The sequence below is a fragment of the Chiloscyllium plagiosum genome, unplaced genomic scaffold (genome assembly GCF_037043375.1).
Source record: "Chiloscyllium plagiosum isolate Xiang-an unplaced genomic scaffold, Cpla_swu_hap1 HiC_scaffold_5, whole genome shotgun sequence".
NCBI classification, from domain to species: domain Eukaryota; kingdom Metazoa; phylum Chordata; class Chondrichthyes; order Orectolobiformes; family Hemiscylliidae; genus Chiloscyllium; species Chiloscyllium plagiosum.
Window position 1 is genome coordinate 94,340,302 of NW_028270143.1, and position 22,247 is coordinate 94,362,548.

Genomic DNA, 22,247 nt, shown 5'->3' on the forward strand with positions numbered 1-22,247 from the left:
ACATTTAAGAACTTTTATAAATTGACACACGTTTTGTTAGAGAGGGCAAAAATATCTAGAGTACATACAAAATTGGGAGGATATTGAGCAGGGTACAGAAAGTGAGAGATTTTGGAGTGTGAGTTGCAGGATAGGTTGATGGTCAAGAAGCCAAAAGGAATGCTTTTCTTCTTTGAACAAGGTACAGAATACAAAAGCAGGGATTTAATACTGGGACTGTATAAAATGCTGGTTAGGCCACAGCTTGGGGTTTCTGTACAATACTGATCGCCACATTACAGGAGGGACATGATTTCTCCAGAAAGAGTACAAAGGAGATTCACAAGAACATTACCACATCTTGAAATTGCAGCCATGAGGAAAGATTGGATAGGATAATATTATTTTCCTTAGAACTGAAGGATAAGGGGTTACTTAACTGAGATGTATAAAATTGAGGGGCCTGGATTCAACAGTCAGAAAAAAAAAACTGTTTTCCCTCATGGAGTGGTCAGTTACCAGGGGCACGGATATAAGGTGATTGATAGAAGAATTAGAGGGGACATGAGGGAAAAACATGTTCACCAATAGGGTAATGACTGTCTAAAATTCACTACCTGGTATGGTGACTGAGACAGAAGCCCTGAACTTGTTTAAAACGTACCTGGATCTCCATCTGAAGGACTGTAACTGACAAAACCATGGGTCAAGCGTTTGCAGAAAGCATTCAAATGATTTTGTTCATCACCCAGTGCAGATATGAATGGTCTCTAACTGTGCAGCAACCCTTCCATGTTCGCCGTTGTTAGGTACTAGATGAACAATGAAAGTGTTATTATTCTTTAGAAAAAGGGGAATTTGATCCATGCATTAGATCCACTATATGCTGTGTTCCCAATTCTCCACATTAGCAAAACTGGTTCTGGCACGAATGAGTTTCCAATTGGATTTCAGCAGGGGCCTAATTAATAAATGCACAGATGCCTTTTGTTCCATCTATTTGACCTTGATAATATCTTAATTCACCCCTAAACAAGTTCCCTGTTAGGTACAGCTTTTCAAAGGTCAGCAAAACCTGCTAAGGTAAGTTTAAAAACCTGCATTAGTTCACTAAGCCTAAGTCTGTACCAAAACCAGTGAACCTAAAATGAAGACTTTAAATCCTACATTACTCTTTCTTCCACCTTGCCCTAATTGTGAGTGATAAATTTTCCCCATTCATGTTGAGTTACTGCTTTAAGAATTGAGTATACTGAGGAGCAATTGGCCAGGATGTTACCACATGACCAGCAGCTATGAGAAGTCAAAACAGTAACATGTTAGACTAAGGATCTGCACAAAAGTTTCTCTGTAACTGCAAATGATCAGATTGTCTCACTAAACCTGCTTGAGACTTTAAATTAAATTAAATCTATGGTATTTACCAATCCAGCATAAGTGTGGTAATTCTATGTTCAGGAAAACAATACAAGAATGCAACATGGTGGCTGTAGCAATTTTTCCAAAAACAAAAACAAAGGCAATGATACAAACGTGAAAACCACAGGGAAAAGACTCAGACAACATTTGAAGCAGGACAATGGTTACACCTACTACTGGGGTCGCTGTGGGAAAACAAAATGACAATACACAGTGTTGTGAACAGTGAGTGCTTAATTTGTGAGCTGGCCACATTGGTGATCTGTGGGCAATGAGTCAGTTTTTATTTGGGTTGTAGGAGCTGCAGGGCCAGCAAGACAGTCTCACATGCCCTTCCCATGAAAAAGAAAAGAAGTACATGAAACAAAAATATTTGAGCCACAGCCAAAATCAGCATAGGGAAAACATAAAAAGACCAACAATCGTATTGCTGAATCTCTACATGGAGTAGGCTTACAGTGTTGCTACTACAAATGCCTTACACATTGACAACATCTGTAAAAGACAGGAAACACCTCTCTGTGGCTCACAACACTGAGAAAAGAAATTCCTCCTCATTTCAGTCTTAAGTTGGCACCTCTTTATTCTGAGACTGTGCCTTTGGTGTGAGGAAAAGGGCAAAGTCTAAGATCTCTCAGACACTGAGCTTCATAGACTACCTGTTTGTGATTCAAATTCCACATTTCCATCTACTCCCAACGGGGTGTAGTTACCAATATTAATGCTGTAACCTGAATACAGAAAGCAAGCAAGATGTGTGGAAAGTGTGGCTGATTGCACCCATTGCAAAGCTGCCTGATGTTCCGAGATCTTTGTCCTTTTGCATGGCATGGCAATGAGGTACATGGTGTAGTTGAAATAACTGTCAAGAGAATAGGAAAGCTGCAATTACACAAGGAGCATAAGATGGTTGAAAATATAGTTCATAATTAACATTTCTCACCTTTGAGCAAGTGGACATGTTTAGACATCTGAGCAAGAGTCACTCGACCCGAAATGTTAACTCTGATTTCTCTCCACAAATGCTTCCAGTCCTGCTGATTCAGCAATTTCTGTTGTTGTTTCTGATTTATAGTATCTTTCGGTTTTTATGATTAGACTTCAACTCCTTTAAGCACTCAGGAGTCCCCCAAGTTCTAACAGAACAACTGCACTAGAGACACATAGTTGTCAAAACATTAGCCCAGAATCAGACTGTTATACTGTCTAGTAAAGGAGTAACTGATAGAGGATCTCATTGTGCTCCCTAGATTTATGGCTGAACCTACAAATAAGAAGAAATAATCTATTACGATTACCTGTTATAGCCTAAAAGAAATGCTTTATATCACTAAGAAAAAACAGGGGTCAGAAAGCCAAAAGATAATCAATCAACTTCCACAAGAACTGTGATACCAGTTGCCAGTATTGTGCTAAACTAAAAGTCCAGTTAGTTATAAGTACCAAGAGTATTTCACAATAATGGGTAATTTACTTGAATACAACAGAAGACTAGTTATTCCAGCTTCCTTCAGGAAGATTTAATGGAAAGGAAACATTAGGAACAATTAGGCATAGCCAGGGTTGAATTAGTAGTGTGATGATAGTAATCTCAAAAAAGACTGAAGATCTCAAATTTCATTGTTAAATCTGCAATTATACAGGATTGCCAAAAGTGGAAAACACTCCTTTTATTACTGAAAGTAGATCAGAAGCTAAAACTCAGCAAACAGGAAGAAGCAAATATTGAGAACGAAAACGTGAACACAACCTATTTGAGCACTTTCAGACAAAAGAACAGTCAATGCCAGTGAAGAGATAGAGCTGGGTGAGTAGAAATCTTGCAGCAACAGCATTGAATATTTGGAAAAGTTTTCTTAACAATCAAACAACCACAATCGGTGACTGAAAACATCCAACCTGATCACCAACTCAAGGGAGATGAGCTGTATGTGATTATCTGGGAAGCCAGAACAATACCCACAGATCCAAGACATTGGCAAGAAGAAAAAAATTATGAACCCAAACTGGACACCAATCCTCACCTAAATATTTTGGATACCTCCATAGGAATCTCACCTTTCAGTCAGATTGAGGTTTTGGTCACTTGTTTTACAGGTCCTCAGGTGAGTCCTAGTTGAGGATGTCAGCAGGAGTTGAGGTGGTCTGCAGAAGTGTGATGGAGCTGGAGAGAACACTTTAGCTCCATCCTGGTTCCACTCTAAGAATGAAAAAAGAGTTAATTACCTTTCATTGTGACTGCTGGCTTATTGACATCCAAATTCAGAAAACATGAGTGGCTTGAAGTTCCTTCAATAGATATTAAACTCTTCAATGACAGACTCTAGTGGCTCAATATCTGCTTTAAACAGCGAAGATTTTTTTTGAAAGCTAAGCCACATGAATTTAGCAGTAGGAATGAGATCTGTACAGGTTGAGTGCAGGCCTTCTAAACGGTTGTGCTTTCTTTCATGAATATTGGGCACAACACATCTCAATGTCTACCCTTGTCTCTTACTGCATCTGCTTTTACTTGCTCCAGCTCTTGTGGACAGAAAATACTATTTACTGTGTTTTCTGCTATCCACATTTATTTTTACTGTTCTAGTCCTTTCTCTGCAGCACTCAAGGGAAATTAGAGATGGGCAACAGATGCAGACCTTATGGTGATGTTCACATCACATGAAAGAATAAAAAGAGAAGTAGTTTTTAAAAAATCTTTGAACATTGGTGCTTATTCTTCATAAACCTTCTGTGAATTCAAACTCTCCCATTTCGTAAGGCCCAGATCCCCCACCTCAATGGGATTTTCATTTCTCTATGGACTCTTCCTTCTGCTCTGTCAACCAATTCTTGTGCTTCGTGAGTTGATTGTGTGCAATTTTCTTCCTGCATGGAAACACAACTTGTTACTTTTAGACACAGTCTGTTTAATTTGGCATTCTAATGGGGAGGGTTTGGTTTTCTCATGGCTGTTATGGATATAATGCCTCTTTGTATGGTATGCATGCAATATAGGATTTTCCAGGCGTGTAATTTAATTCGTGTGTTAGATGTGGCTTGGTGGTAGCATTCCAAGTCAAAAATGTCAAGAGGTCAAATCACATGGCTTACTTAAGTAGTACTGAGGGTGTGTTGCTGTTTTTCAGATGTGATGTTAACCTAGGAAACAATTAGCCTTCTAACAGGAAGTAAATGATTGCCCATCATTATTCAAAGCAGAATAGTGTCATAGAGTCACAGAATAGAAACAGACCTTTCAATCCAACAGTTTTATGTCGATCAATAAATAGCAAACCATACTAATTCCATTTACTTACACTTCTCATCGCAGGCAACGTCCTGGTGAAACTCTTCTGCACCTTTTCCAGTGCAATCATGTCCTTCCAATAGTATAGCAATCAGAACTGAACACAATATTCCATCTATAGCCTAACCAATGTTTTATAATGTTGTAACAAGACCTTGAGATTCTCCTATATTCTACACCCCAACTAATGAAGACAGCCCATGCTGTATGCTTTCTTTACCAGCCTATGTACCAGTTCTAACACCTTCCAGGATCTATATCTTGTACACCAAGGTCCCTTTGTTCCTCAGCACTCCGTATAGACCACCATTCATTGTGTACATTCTTCCCCTATTTGACCTCCCAAAATGTATCACCTCACACTTATCAGGATTAAATTCCATCTGCTTTGCTCTGCCCAATTTACCAGCTCATCAATATCAGACTGCAGCCTGAGACCATCCTCCTCACTATCAACAACATCAACAATTTTCCTGTCATCTGCAAACTTACTAATTAAACCATCTACATTCACATCTAGGTCATTAATGTACATAACAAACAGCAACGCTCCCAGCACTGATCCTTGTGCCACACTGTTGGTCACAGGCTTCCAATCATAAAAACATCCCTCCACCACTGCCCTTTGCCTCCTATCTGTCAGCCAATTTTGGATCCAGTTTGTCAACTTGCCTTCAATTGCATGGGCACTTACCTTTTAGACCAATCTTCCATGTAGAACCATGTCAAAGGCCTCACTGAAGTCCATGTAAACCACATCAACGGCACTACCCTTGTCAATATATTTAATCAGCTTTTCAAAAAGCTCAATTCAGTTAGTCAGACAGGATCTCCCTCGATCAAATCTATGTTGACTATCCCTGATTAATCCCTGTCTTTCCAAGTGTTGATTAATCCAGTCCCTTACAATTGTTTCCAATAATTTCCCCACCACTGACATCAGACTAACTGGTCTGTAAATACCTAGCGTATTGCTACTGGCCACCTTGTCCTTGCAAAATTGTTTCCTCAACTAACACCCATGGCAGGTAAACTGACCATTTGTCTCATTGCTGTGTTGTCTTTGCATAAAGACTGCGGCAAAAATTTAATTGGTTGTAATACACTTTGGGGCTTCTTGAAATCATGAAAGGCACAATATAAAAGTTATGTCTTTCTCCTTACACAGAAAGCAGTCATTTAGTTTACTGAATTATACCATTCTGAGCCTTGAGATGGCATGAGGTTGCAATCTGGGATTCTTAATCAGTCCTACCTTGAGGGAGCAATGGTCTTAATGGCTAAAAACAGTCATTAAAGTTCTTCCTCCACTGGATATTAAATGATTGCACTCAATACCATGCATGGCACTTCCTAGCTGATATTAAGCCAGATCTCTTTTTACCTATTCTCACTACCAGAACTCTTCTGCACCTATTGGCATGATCTTTGCTCCTGCTGCCCTTTGGTTCAGTTTTAAGTACAGACCAGCAATCCCCCACTAATGTTCCCTGCATGGAGATTCATGTTTTGTAATCCTGTCCATCGATATTAAAATTATGCGATGGTCCAATTTCTAGCAGCCAGTTTCAAAGCCTTCCTCCCACCAATTAAAGCTACAGATTACAGGACACTGAACAGTGGGGTAAAAATTTGTACCTCTGATTAATCATGTCTTGATGCTGATCTTTGATAACATAATCAGTCATGTTGTGAGCAGGTTTGAGACTCTGGTTTCCAGCACCTGCAGTCCTTGTTTTTACAATGTTGTAAGCAGGAGCCAACGACATGAACATGTGAAAGGAAAACAACCCATAGGAAGTGTTGATTCGGAGATGCCGGTGTTGGACTGGGGTGTACAAAGTTAAAAATCACACAACACCAGGTTATAGTCCAACAGGTATAATTGGAAGCGCACTAGCTTTCGGAGCGACGCTCCTTCATCAGGTGATTGTCACAATCACAATCACCTGATGAAGGAGCGGCGCTCCGAAAGCTGGTGTGCTTCCAATTAAACCTGTTGGACTATAACCTGGTGTTGTGTGATTTTTAACATAGGAAGTGTATTTGTAAATTACTCTTGTGTACCGCCTAGCAACTAATCCCAGAGCTGCCTTTGGATCGTCAAGAGCTGCTAAAGTCTCCATCAGGAATAGAGTCAAGAGCCTTGAAACACAAGAATCAAGCGTCTCAACAGCAAATTTCACAAAAAGAACTTTATGGGCATGAAACTATTATATTAAACACTTTCTCAAGACTAGGCTGTTAACCATTGAGATAACTAAATTTAAGAAACAAAGAAAACAGCTTGTAATACCCTAAGCTCCCAGTGCTGAGGAATTTGTATTTGCTTTAGCTTTGGGGCTGTTTTTCAATTTAATATAACAAAATCAAAATAAATGAAATCAAGATGGCTTGACATTGTACCAAAGATAAAATCTTGTAGGAAGATTATTTTATTTCAGTTTTAAATAAGAATTTTGTAAAACAGATTCTTTATTGACATTATAATCCAAACATCATAAAAAATTTTTTTTCCTGGCATTTGTAGTTCAGGGTGATATTATACTCTTGATTGGTCTCTGGCTTAGAAAGTAAAATTGGTGTTTCCATATGAAGAGGATGTGTTTCTCTGAGCTTGCCCAGGCGCTCTGGTGGTCTGTACATGAGTTGTTGAAGTAAACACAAAACTGATAAGTTGCTGTACCACAAAAACAACTACTTATGCTTACATAATGCTTTTAATGTAATTAAATCACCCAACTTCCTTCACAGGAACATTATAAAACAAATTTGACACTGAGCCACATAGGAGATGTAACTTCACAAGACCAAAATATTCATTAAAATGCAAACATTTTATGAAGTGTCTGAAAGGAAGAAAGAAAGATAGATAGCGAGGTACAGAGGTTTAATCCACAATCTTCCCCTTTTGTTTCCCCTTATTTGTATATTTTAATCCACAATCTTCCCCTTTTGTTTCCCCTTATTTGTATATTTTTTTCACAGAATAAACCTCAATGAACATTGTTCATTTGAATGATGACAAGTATGGTGCAGGTTTGATGTAAAGGTGGCTCTGTTTTGTCCCACAATCTGAGTACTCTTTGCTGGAACACACTAATATTCCCATTCGTCACTGGCCATTCCCTGAACAACAGTACTGTAAATTAAATCTGTAAGTTAACCCTAGATCTGATGTGTTATGTCTAAAGAGGTATGTTTTGTCTTTGGCTGCTGAAATCAACTTCATCAGTACTTCCTCTGATGAAGCCAAACATATTAGCCTGAATTCTTGCTCTCATGTTGGGAGAGCAGAGCTGGGATAATTCTTGTCTCCACAAATCCGACCTGGGAAAATGTGCCTTGGAGATTCAGATTCTCATTGGGGGAGGCATCTGTTTTTTATTGGGATAGTGACTCTTGCCCCACGGAGAGTTCATAGGCGGCTGGCTGTTGGGTGCAGGGACAGACTGTGCGAAAAATCAATCAGCATTCTTGGATATTACTGCAGCTGTAAAAACAAATAATCAACGAATAGCCCTTCAACTCTCACCATCTCCCAATACTCCTCATGACAACACACGAACTCCTCAGAGCTCTCATTCCTTCCATGTCAAGCTATGCCCATCTATCCAACCCTTCCAAACCAGGCAACATCATGGGATATCGTTTCTATCCCCTCTCGAAAGCCTCCACGTGCTTCTTGTAGTGTGGTGACCAGAACTGCAGAATATTCCAATTGTAGCCGATCTAAAGTTCATACAGGTACAACATGGCATGCCAAGTTTTATACTCCATTCCCCAACTGATGAAGGCAAGCATTCTATATGTCTCCTTGACCACCTTATCCACTTGTGTTGCCACTTTCCGTGAACCTGTACGCCTAGATCCTTCTCAATGTTGATGCTACTAAGGGTTCTGCCATTTTCTGTATACTTACCTCCTACATCTTCCAAAATGCATCACCTCGTACTTGTCCGGATTAAACTCCATCTGCCATTTCTCTGCCCAGGTCTCCAGTCAATCTATACCATGCTGTATTCTTCTTAATGACCTACTACAGCTATCTAAGTAGCTCCTAAATTCCAACTTCCAAACTTAGCACAAAGCTGCAACACTATACCAACATCTCAGAAGTTGTAAATGAGGAAAATTTCAAAGCATTGGGATTGTAGTGTTTTAGCCAAGCTTTCTTTCCAAAGGACCTTGTACATACCTGTGAGATGTGAGCAGGTTTTCCTAGAATCAGCCAACTTTGTGCAGTGACTACAATCCCTGCATTGCCAGGGATTGCTATAGGCTGCATATGTTTACTGAAATAGTCTGAACTCAGATCCTGGGAACAATACTGATGCATCAAGCTCTTAAAGTCATGTCAGATTTCTGAAACAGGACATTTATAGACAAAGCACATTGAAGCTCAGAACTAGAAGAAATTAATAGAAAAAGAACAATCCTCAAGCAGTAGTGAAAGACATTTTTCATCAGAAAGCTATGAAATGCAGTAAGGGATCCAAGCTAAAACTAACATTGCGTTAGATTAGATTAGATTCTCTACAGTGTGAAAACAAGCCCTTCGACCCAACAAGTCCACACCAACCCTCCAAACAGTAACCCACCCAGACCTATTTCTCTCTGACTAATGCACCTAACAGAATGGGCAATTTAGCTAAAATTTTTAGAAAATTCAAGATCGTAATGTTCATAACATTCTATCTCTCCACCCTGACCTCAGGTCATCTGCTCCCGAAATGCTTAACAATATCTGTTAACTCTAGATTCAACTAATTCACTGCTCTTCTTGATCATATTCACAAATTGCACTCTCCATAAACTTAAGCTAACCTGAAACACTGATTATCAAAGATTTCTAAAATGGTCCACAAAATAATGTAAATATGCTTACTGAGCAAGTCTGGCTTTATGACTGGATGACCACACAGGGCAGATGGCCAGGGTGAATGGGGCTGATTAGGGAATCAAGGTGAGTGAATGGTCCAATCTCAGGGAGGAGTGGAGTACCATTGCCCTGTATGTAATACTGAGTGGGCCTGCTGTCTCTCTTCAGGGATTTGTGGTGGTGTGGTGGTGGGGTGAGGGGGTGGGGGTGAAGAGTGGGTGGGTGGTAGAAAGTTGGTAGCTTACATAGAGGAGAAAGGTACAAAAATCAAGTAGCTGTAGATATCACAAAACCATGGACATGGCTGCCATGATGCAGTCAGAACTTTTCGTGGGGGTGGAGTGCTTCTTAAGTACTTAAACTCAAGGGATACGCAAGTACAAAAACCCAAGGTGCCATATTCCATAAGATTACAGAATACAAATGTGAAATCACCCCATTACACGATACAGACAGTATTAAACATTTGGATTGAAGGTATATGATGATTAAGTAAAAAGGTAAAAACAATGACTGCAGATGCTGGAAACCAGATTCTAGATTAAAGTGGTGCTGGAAATGCACAGCAGTTCAGGCAGCATCCGAGGCACAGTAAAATTGACATTTCGGGCAAAAGAGTGCCTGAAGGGTGGAGAGATAAATGAGAGGAGGGTGGGGGTGGGGAGAAAGTAGCATAGAGTACAATAGGTGAGTGGGGGTTGGTATGAAGGTGATAAGTCAGGGAGGAGGGTGGGGGAAGGTAGCAAGGAGTACAATGGGTGGATGGGGGTGGGATGAAGGTGATAGGTCAGAGAGGAGGGTGGAGTGGATAGGTGGAAAAGACGATAGGCAGGTAGGACAAGTGATGGGGACAGTGCTGAGCTGGAAGTTTGGAACTGGGGTGAGGTGGGGGAAGGGGAAATGAGAAAACTGTTGAAGTCCACATTGATGCCCTGTGGTTGCAGAAGATGAGGCGTTCTTCCTTCAGGCGTCGGGTGGTCAGGGAGCGGCGGTGAAGGAGGCCCAGGACCTCCATGTCCTCGGCAGAATGGGAGGGGGAGTTGAAATGATGATTAACCCATTTGAAAAGGAATCCTTCAACCAAAACTATTTAAGATCCACTGATCTCACCTGGTAAAGTGCCTTTCACCCATTGCCCCTTGCTTGCTGACCTTTATTGGTTTCAGGGTTGGAAAAGCTACTGTTTTACAAATTTAATCCTCACTTTTAAATTCACCTGTTGCCTCATCCTTCCCACCTCTGAGATATCTATCAACCTTACAACCCTCCAACATCACTGTGTCCCTCTAATTATGACTTCTTGCCATAGAGTTGAAAAAAGAAAAGATAATTGCATCTTTTTTTGTTCTTACAGTGGAACCAGGCTGGAACAGAGGTCTTCTCCCCAGCTCCATCATACTTCCATTTGCTGCTGTAGACCACCCCAACTACTTCCAACATCCTCAGCTGGGACTCACCTGAGGACCTGTTAAACAAAAGGCTAAAACCTCAACCTGACAGAAAGGTGGGATGACTGTCAGAATATTTAGATGAGGATTTCCACTATTAGGGGCCATGTCTTCAGCAGCCAAGTCCCAAGCTGGAATTCCTTCCCTTAGCCTTTTCACATCTGCATTTCTCTCTCGTTCTTTAAGATGGCCCTCAAAATATTTCTCTTTATGCAAACATTTGGTCACCTGTCCTAAAAGATCTTTATACTGTGTACTTAACTTTGTTTGATAGCTCTCCTACATTACACCTTGGGATGTTTTGTTGCATTGAATGTGCTGTATAAATGAAACTTGTTATTGGAAGGGAAAATACAGATATTGATGATTAAATTACAAACAGAAAATGCTGGGAACACTCTGCAGGTTAGACAGAGAGAAGAAATAACCTTTTTTAAAGAGGGAGCTACAATAGCCAATTTGCATACCAACTCCCACATAACAGTGAGACAAATGGCAAATTAAAATACTTCTGTGGTGTTGATTAAGGGATTAGCATCACTCAGAACTTCGGAACTCCTCTGTTCTTAGAATCCCTACAGTGTGGAAGCATGCCATTCGGCCCATTTAGTCCACACTTATCCTCCGAAGAGCAGCCCACCAGACTCAGCCCCCTACCCCATCCCTGCAATCCTGCATTTCCCATGGCTAATCCACCTAACCTGCACATCCCTGGACACTACTGGCAACTTAGCATGGCCAATCCATCTTAACCTGCACATCTTTGGTCTGTGGGGTAAATCAAATCTTTATTGATGAAGTGGCAGAACTGTGGCACTAATATCTGTAAGACTTCAAGATCCAATGAATAGAAGCTGCAATTGAATACCTACTTGGGAGATGCACTGCTTCAGATTCTACAATCTAGTTGATCAAAAGAGAATTTGTGCAAAGACAAGAAATTGCAGTTAAAGCACCTGGGTTTATTTTTTGATGCCAAAGCACATGAAAAGATTCTTAATTTGCTGCCGTGCATGCCAAACTATCTGCTAACCCAATGTATTTATCACTAAATTGCTTAATTCAACACTGTTGGATATTGGAATATTTCTTACAATGGAAAGTGCAACAGTTTGGTCCCCTTATCTAAGGAAAATCAATTACATCCACCTGAAAATGCAGGTGAGGCCTTGGACTACTGTCAAATAAAGTTATGTGCTCAAGTCTCCAGAGTGGAGCTTGATCTCAGAACAGTGTTGCTCAGATGTAACAGTATAACTCTGGGCTACAGCTTAACCTAGTTTGTATATTCAGCCTATTTACAAGAATTCAGAATGCAGACCAAATTTTGTTAAAAAGTTTGCATGTCTGGACATGATTTTGCTATCTTAGCTTTATCTAAAATAGTTTGTATACACATGGGAATAAAATGCAGTAACTTCCCATCATAAAGGTTAATCACTTCCTTCTGCATATGCACAGCAATTAAGGCCTACAGGCAAGAGATTTGTGTTCTGCTGAATCGTCTCTTTTTTTCTATTAGAAGTTGAAGGGGTATTATAATTCTGTGGGTATTGATTTTAAAGTTGCAAATTCTTCACCATTTTAAATTTTCTGTTGCTCACTGACGTCTTCCAACATGGTTTTTAGCACAACTATCTTGTTTGCGTTTACCCTCTCAAATTTGTGAGAAGAAGAACAAGGATTTAACCCAGTAAAGACCAGATTTGTTTTTCTTTAATAAAACACAGATTTCTTGTTTGCTGGCACCAATAATGCACTGATAATAGCTGACAGTGCAAACTCCCCTCTTGTTTTTCTCAGTCTGCGCATCTGATAATTCTCAATTCCCCTTTCCTGCTCTTTCTCCATAACCCTGATTCCTTTATTAATTAAAAATGTTTTCCTCAGTTCCGAGTATACATATTGTTCTGCATTCAACAGCTTTCTGCAGTAAAAGACTTCCACAGAGTCCCTTCCCTCTGAAGAAAAAATCCTACACATCTCTATCTGGACTGGACAAACCCCCTAGACTGAAGTGGTGGCCTCTGGTCTCTGACTGTCCCACAAGGGGAAACAATTTCTCAGAATGTACCGTCAAGCCCCAAAGAATCTTAGCATGTTTTAATAAGGTCGAAATCACACAATACCAGGTTATAGTCTAAAAGGTTTATTTGGAAGTACAAGTCTTCGGAGCACTGCTCCTTCATCAGGTAGCTAGTGGGACAGGACACAGAATTTATATTAAAAGATCAAAGTGTCATACAACAGATCCAATGTATTGAACAAATCTGGATTGCTGGTCTAGATCTGCAAATCTGGTCATTAGTCACTTAGAATGGGTTGCAGGTTTCGATTCATTAATATGTAAATCCCAAACCTTTTTTCAAGTCACATTCCTGAGGTAACAACGATTTATTAAAAATAAGTGACATCTCAGCTCAGACAATGCATTAAAGGTGTGAGGTTAGAGTTTGTCTTGAGTCAGACTGGTACAATCACAACCGTGTTGTGGCAACCACTGCAAGATGTGTCATAGTGTCAACATGGATACTACCGTTACATGTGGGGACACCACCCACCACGTTCAAGGCAGGTGACTCCGCCAATGTTGTGTATCTCTTATGCTGCAGGCAAGAATGTCCCAAGGCATGGTACATTGGCGAGACCGAGTAGACACTACGACAACAGATGGATGGATGCTGCGTGGTACGCATGAGGATGGCCTCAAGCGGGATCTCGGGTTCATCTCACATTGCAGGTGACCCCACTACACTACACACTTCACATACACACAAGTATGTACGCACACACAGACCCTCTATCATGCACACGCTTTCTCCCAGACACGCACGCACACACACTCACATGCACACCCTCATCAGACATATACTCCATCATATTTGCGTACACACACTCAAAAATTCTCCCCCTCTCTCTCAGACACACACACACACACACAGACGCACACACTCTCAGTTTCTCCCCCCATATGCGCGCACACACGTACATCAATAGAATAAAATTGCATTTGCACATGCATTCTATTTTGTTCATAAAGCACACAATCTGTAGGCAGTCAGTCTATGTGACTTTTTATCAATTCCTACTTTGGAAATAGAACCAATCTGATTCAAGGTTGGGATACAGACTCTAACCTCACACCTTTAATGCAATGTCTGAGCTGAGATGTCACTTTTTCTTTAATAAAGCCTTAAGTTATCTTGAAAAGTGACTTGAAAGAAGTTCTGGGATTTACGTATGAACAAACCAAAACCAGCAATCCCATTCTAAATGATTAAAGACTGAACAGCAATCTAGGTTTGTTCAATGAATCGCATCAGTTGTATGACACTTTGATCTTTTACTATAAATTCTTTGTCCTATGATCCTCCCCCACTACCTACCTGACAATGGAGCAGCGCTCTGAAAGTTTATACTTCCAAATAAACTTGGACTATAACGTGGTATTGTGTGATTTTCAACTTTGTCCACCCCAGACAACACCGGCTCCCCCATATCATTAATAAGGTCGATTCTCATTCTTTCACACTCCAATCAGTGCAGGCCCAACCAACAGAATCTCTCCTCTTAGGAAAACCCCTCCATTCCCATGCACAACCCAGTGAACCTCCCTGAACAGCTTGCAATGCCAGTATACATACTTTTAACCAACTGGGTCAGATGTGTTATGACACACTATTGGAGCAGGTGGGCCTTATTGGTCAGATGTATCACTGCACTCCAAGAGCCCCTCCAATGTCAGGACATAAAGGGGACAAAATTATTGCACTTTGATTGGAAGAAATATTCCAATATCCAATCATTTTTGGAAATTGGAAGACTTCCCCAATGCTTTGGCATCAAAATATAAACCCAATTTGACTACAATATCAAATCTTTGCACACATTCTCTTTTGATCAACTGGGTTGTAGAATCTGAAGGAGTGCAACTTCCAAATAGAACATGGGTTGCAGCTTCTATTCACTGGATCTTGAAGTCTTATCGATAGTAGAGCCACAGTTCAGTCACTCCAATGAACATTTGATTTAAACTAATGAATCTTTCAAAGCAGTGTTCGTGGTAAATCAGATGATTGGCTGTTGAAAATGACAGAAGCATTATATCATACACAATCTATTATTCTGTTAAAGCTGATGAACAGTATATTTACATTGGCCTCTCCTTTAAAACCACAAAACCTAATTTCTTGAAGTAAGTACAGCTGCAGGGCGATCAATGTTTAATTGCTGTTTAATGGGGCTGGTTTATAGATTAGAAAGTAGCAGTAAATTCCAGATTAGAAACAAGCAGAATCAAAGGATTGCCTTCCCTTCTCTATTTTATACATAATAATCACATTTGATGTGAAAATTGGCTAGAAGACTGAAGATTTCATATACAACGTCATAGAAACTGAGGGTTAAATTGAATAACTTGTTAAAATGGACCTGGGGATTATGGGATGTAATCACTCCAGGGTTGATCTTTATGGACTAGATTTTACCCACTCCTGAGGGATGAGGGGTGAGAAACACAGGATGGGAAGGCCTATAGAATTGCAGAGTTAAAAATCACACAACACCAGGTTATAGACCAACAGGTTTATTTGGAAGCACTAGCTTTCAGAGCACTGCTCCTTCATCCTGATGTTGTGTGATTTTTAACTTTGTCCACCTCAGTCCAACACTGGCTCCTCCACATTATAAAATGCCAAGTTAAATGTTTGCTGTCTTCCTGCCGCCATGTCATTTTACAAGTAGCAGGTGACCCTTATACCCAGAGGCCAATTAAAGGCATCTTTTGGTCACTGCTGACATGTTACTGTGGCCACCATCCCAGGTGAGGATGCTGAACTGCTGCCTCTCAGCCTGGATAGGAGGTCTCCAGGCAGATGACTGTCCCAAGTTGTAGCCAATTAATTAGCAGCCGTTGGCAGGGTGTGATCCTGTTCACACCAGCCACTGAAAAGAGTTTGCTTCCTTACTTTCAGGCCTGTTGTGGGACCCTTGCCGTCACCAGTAAACCTAGCTCTACATTGAAAATAGCATCTTAACTTGATGCTGCCATCACTTCCAAATAAATGCTGCAAGCAACCAACTTTAGTCAGGCTGTTCATTAGCTTTGTGCATTACAGAGGGAGCTACATTACATCATGGATTGCCCTCTTCTATCCTAGCCTCTAAGTCGTGTGCAGTGGTAGTTTCTGGGTAGGTGACTGTGATTGTGAGATTGACTGATGTTGTCTCCTCATCTTCACTGTTTCTTTCATTTTTTTTCCCTTTGACTGGAAAGGTCCTAGTTCTTGGTAAGTGAAATGAAACGAGACAAGAATTGCGTTGTAGTGAAAATGTGTGCTTACACTATCTTTATGTGTCAGCAGGGACCATGTGATGAGGGAGAAGTGGGAAGAGAGAACAAGACTGAAGTATGCACATTCTCCCATCACCAATCCCTCGAGTGCTGTCAGCAGCCATGACCTCTTCTTTGCACTCTTTCTTTCATTGGATGAGACAGTTGCTGGCAAGATCAATATTTGTGTGCTCAGTCCTCGTAATATCTGTTCACAGGCTGCCCAGCACTGGCTCATAACGGGGAGCTGTGCTTGTCCTCCTGTTGCTCTCTGTCACATGCCACCTTCTATGTTGCAAGTTCATATATTTGCATTAACAGGTATGAATACTGTTCTTAAAGGGGAGTTCCATGTTTCTACAGAACAGCAACAACTTGATGCCAGCAATTGAAGATTGCCAGGTACCCTTGCCAGATATGCCTCGAATGGAATAATAATATTTGTAATAGTAACCACAAAACTACTGGATTGTCATAAAAACTCACCTAGTTTATTAATATCCTTCATGGAAACAAATCTGCCTTTCTTAGCTTGTCCAGTGTAAAGACTGCATTTTGTTATTTTACTTCAGTTGTGATTCTAATCTGAATTCAGAAAAGGACAGTTTTACAGCAATGGACTGTGGGGTCGGGGAGTCCAGAACTAGAGGGCATAGGTTTAGTGTGAGAGGGGAAAGATATAAAAGAGACCTAAGGGGCAACTTTTTCACGCAGAGGGTGATACGTGTATGGAATGAGCTGCCAGAGGATGTGGTGGAGGCTGGTACAATTGCAACATTTAAGAGGCATTTGGATGGGTCTATGAATAGGAAGGGTTTGGAGGGATATGGGCCGGGTGCTGGCAGGTGGGACTAGATTGGGTTGGGATATCTGGTTGGCATGGACAGGTTGGACCGAAGGGTCTGTTTCCATGCTGTACATCTCTATGACTCTATGACTGGGGAAAGAATTGCTGTACTCTTCAGAAGCAAGTTACTGAACTCATTAAGTTATATTTAGTGTTACTTTACAAGCAGTGACAGAAAGTGTGAAATAACTCCACAGGTGCCGGTATTCCATTGGCAAGTCACCCTTTATTTATTCACGAAAAGCCCTTGATACTGCGCCAGCTCCCTCACAGCCAGCTCCCAGAGTGTCAGAATGTCTGTCACTCCTCTTTTGTTTCATTTTGACACTCCTCTTTATGTCTGTCAGCCAGGAGTCCCTGATTGGCCCAAATTAACAGCCCCAATCAAGGAACTCTTTTCACACTTTCTGTCACTGCTTGTAAAGTAACACTAAATATAACTTAATGAGTTTCAGTAACTTGCTTTTGAAGAGTACAGCAATTCTTTTCCCAGTCATAGAGATATACAGCATGGAAACAGACCCTTCAGTCCAACCAGTCCATGCCGGCCAGATATCCCAACCCAATCTAGTAAATCAAGTAAATTAACAAAATACAGTGTTTACACTGGACAAGCTAAGAAAGGCAGAATCTCTATGACTCTATGATTCTATTCAGAGTTCTCTAGCTCTGATGAAGAGTCATCGAGACTTGAAGCAAAAGCTTGCTCTCTCTTTGTGGATGCTGCCTGACCCCCCGTGATTTCCAGCAATTTTATTGTTTTTGGTTCAGATTCCAGCATCTGTAGTAATTTGCTCCTAACTCATATTCTATGATGTCCACGTGGCTGACCTCATTACAATCACTACATCCCTCCCTCTCCGATTCAGAGGACATATGCCGGTCCTTTCTCTTCTAAAGCCTCCTGAGACATTTAAGCACCAGGGTTAGTTTCCTCTGTGTTATCAATGGCACCTCAATGGAGTTTAATAGACAAGAAGTTGAGTTGTAATGGTGAATCTAAGAACCTTGGTCAAACAATAGCTAATGTACTATAGGCAGTTTTGGACTCTATATCATAGGAAGATTTCCTCCCACAGTCCAAAGATGTGCAGGTTAGGTGAATTGGCCATGCTAAATTGCCCGTAGTGTTAAGTAAGGGGTAAATGTAGGGGTATGGGTGGGTTGCGCTTCGGCGGGTCGGTGTGGACTTGTTGGGCCGAAGGGCCTGTTTCCACACTGTAATGTAATCTAATCTAATCTAATCTAATCTAATATGGAGGCAATGGAGATTATCCAGTGCAGATGTAGTCAAATGTAACCTGTTATGAAAAATCATCTCACAAAAACAGCAATTATACAGCAATAAGCTATGTGTGATTAAGTGTTCTGTAAAACTTTAAATTAAATGCAAGAAATTGAAGACAGAGAATAAAAGAAATATTTTCAAACAGAACAGTGCCTGTTGAATGCACTACCAGAATGAAACACAAATCAGGCCAATGTCCTTGTTACAAATTGGGGAAACCAGGTAGATAAGCAAACGGCGTATGTTATTGGATAGGTGGTCCAAAGACATGATTCAAATGCCATCACGGTATCTGGAAACCTTTGCGCTTGGAGTGTCTTGGGAAAGGTTCACTCCCTTTTTCCCGTGGCAAAAGCATTGATGCAGCAAAATGCACTATGCCCATCTCAGAATCAGAGGTCTCTTCAACGCTTATGGAGAGGGAGAACATTGCCTTTCTCACTGTTTCGAGGAGCAGAGTCTGTTTGGCCCCCACACCATTTGCAAGTCTGTGGTTTTCAGATGGTCCACGTGCGTGTTCAGGACTGTCGCTCCTACCCGAACTTTAAACATCACTTGTCATGACCTTGTATCAACCAAGTCTCTTACCCATACAGGGTCATTTCTGTAGTTCCTACACAAAACTTTGTCCCCCTAAAGTAAACTGTTGCTCTGGCTTAGTGCAGTCTTGTGTATGGCATTGGTGTTCCTGTAGTTGAATGAGAGCTGTTCCTTTAATTATATAGGAACTGGGACAGTTGGTTCTAGTGAAGCTGTAGGCTTTTTCTTCAAGCTTGTCAGCAAAATTTGGACTGCTCTTTCTGTCAGGTCCTTGAATGACAGATGGTACAGAGCTGTCCTTACACGTCGAATCCCATTCGATTTTAGGAAATACGTAAGCTCCCTGTTGGTAAATGCTGGCCATCTGTGACTAACACTTCCAGGAGTCAGTGTATTTGCAAAAGATGCAGACAGTTTTTCCATTATCATTCCCATATTTGATGAATGAACTCTATGTACATACCACCACCTTTGAGTGGATGCCTAGAGTCTGTCTATTCAGGATATATCCTGAAGGAGGCTATGCAATTGCCTTCAATCAAGTGGTGTTTCCCAATCTCAGTAGGAGTGACGAATGTGTCCACTTCCATTGGAATACCCTGCAACTCATATGCTCCACTTGCCACATTTTCCAATGATAAAGCTAATTGTAGTGCCAGTTTGAAGTCCAATTGTGCTTCAGCTAGTTGGTGCTTTGCATAGTTACATCATTGATCCCACATACCAAATGGTCTCTCAGCGTCTCATTAAGATTTAAACCAAAGTCAAATGCATCTGCTAGTCATCTTAGCCTGGTCAAATATCACGAAATGGATTCCCCTCGAATTGCTGAGTAAAAACAATAGCATCTCAGAATTAGAGGAGGCTTGGAGTCGATTATTCCTTAACTAAACCTGTCAACTCTTGAAAGGTTTTAGTAGCTGGTGCCTCAGGGAAAGTTGGGCTCCTGATAACTGAAAAAGCTACAGGTCCACAAGCTATCAGAAGAATTACTCATTGGTTTTCATTTGCCCCAATGTCATTTGCCAACTGGGGAAATAATGCATTCTTTCCACATACAGTCTTTGATGGCAGGGTCAAACAGGGTCAAGCTTCCCAAATAACAGCATGATGTCAGAAATACTCACCCCAACTCAAAGACGACTCTTTTGAGCAAGTCCCTTCAGAGGCATGCTTTATTCTTGTCGTCAGTGAAATAACTCCACAGAGGCTGGGGTATCCCGTCACCAAGTCACCCTTTATTGATGCATGGAAAGTCTTTGACATTGGTCCAGTTCCCTCAGAGTTAGCTCTCAGAGAGAACAGAATGTCTAACATTCTTCTTTTTATCTATCAGCAAGGGACCCCTGATTGGGGCTGTTAATCTGGTCTAATCAGGGAACTCATATTCTATGAGGTCCACCTGGCAGAGCTTGTTACAATTACTTCAAGATGTAAATAGATGGCACGACACCAGGGTGTGTGTACAAAATAAGATTTGGCCAGCCGTAAGTAGCTGATTGGTCACAATTGCACACACCAGTCTTTGGTGTCAAAGGTCATCAATCCAATTAACGTTCGCTGATTGGTTCCTTATACAGTTTGTGGATGTGTATGGTACAGTGAAAGAACTCAAAGAAGCAGCTCATGGAACGAATGACTTGAGAAACAAAGGAGTCCCTTTCCATGGTATTTAGTCCACCCCTCACCCACAATCCATTACACCATTTGTTTTTGTCTGCCTGTACGTCTGTGTGGTTGAAGGGAGTTCTAACTAGTAATTATATATCTGCAGATTACAGCTGATTACCTGTAGTTAGACTCCATTTGTTTGTAATACATTATGGTATTTGTTAAGGACAGAAAGATGGTCCATATTTGCAGTTAACCGGAGTCTATCAGACAGATAAGTTGAGGACTTAAGGTACTTTGATAAACATTTTAACATTTGGGACTCAATTTCCAGCACGGTAGCCCAGAGTGGTACAACATATGGCCCAGCAGTAATGTGGGCGACTAATAGCAACCTTCAAAAATGGCCAAGAAAGCCACTTAGTTGTATGAAAATCCTGTGGAAAGTCCCAGTGAGGCCTAGCAGTTAAATTTAGCCAGGGCTTCAACTTAGGCTTCTGTCTGATCCTGCTAATTCACTGATGCACTTATATCCTTATTTATGTGATAGGGGTATTTATTTATCTAAGGAAACCAACACTTAACTCCTAGAAACTTAGAAGACATTTCATTTAATGAATACACAAAAAATTAAATTTAACATTTCAAAACATCACAAATCATAATGTGCACTGAGTAGTATTCATTGTTAAACAGAATAAAAGCCTTACGCTTGATAGCAACTTATGCTCTGATTAATTGTCAAATCAGCTCTGCTAGTACATTTATAAAAATGGCGCTTTACACTTTGTTACAAACTAAGAGATGAAAAACAGAAAATGACAGTTACTTAATTTTTTTTCAGTTAGAGTTGAAACCAATATGGATTTTAAATGCATAGTTTGGTCAGAATGGAATTTGGTGGAGAATTAAAATGAGAAATAAGTAAAAGGTCAGGCTCACATTGTCAGGTTGAATTGGTCTTCAAATTGGTCTCCTAATATGCACCTGAGTTTTCTATTGTAAAGGAGATTGCATTGTGAGCAGCAAATACAATATACAAGATTGAAAACAAGCAAATTGTTTTTTGACCTCAGAAGATTGTTTGGAGCCTTGGATGTTGGAAAGGAAGTTATAAAAGGGTGGTGTTACTTCTCCTGTGTTTGCACGGGAAAGTGTCATGGAAAGGCAAGGGAGTTTAGGAGTTATTAAGGAATGGACCATGGTGCCATGGGGTCCCTTTGGAATGCTGAAAAAGGGGAGCAAAATATTTTTGGTAATGTCATTATAACAGGTGAGGTCCAGTGATCCAATCTCTCCTTCCAAATAAATGAATGATTTCTGTAATCTATCGACTTACTAAGTTCTATTTACTGCTCACAATATAGTCTTCTCTTTATTGAGGAGACTGCATGCAGATTGAGTGATCACTTTGTTGAACACTTTGCAAGTGTGACCGGGAGCCTCTGATCAACTGTTGTTTCAATTCACCACCCAATCCTAGTCTGATTTCTCTATCCATGATCTCCTACTCTCTGTTACGAAGGCTTAAAGTAAACTCACAGTACAATACCTCATCTTCTGATTAAGCATTTTGCAGCCTTCCAAACGCACAGTAGGATCAACCATTTCG

General features: G+C 40.7%; 1 long non-coding RNA gene across 1 annotated transcript in view; it reads right to left on the bottom strand.

Moving 5' to 3' along the window:
- Positions 1-22,247, bottom strand: part of LOC122550074 (uncharacterized) — a 69,025-nt gene that overhangs the window by 23,702 nt on the left and 23,076 nt on the right. Inside the window, exon 3 of the long non-coding RNA XR_006311736.2 lies at positions 3,457-3,598. This is a non-coding gene — a long non-coding RNA (uncharacterized LOC122550074). The remainder of the gene's footprint in view (positions 1-3,456; positions 3,599-22,247) is intronic.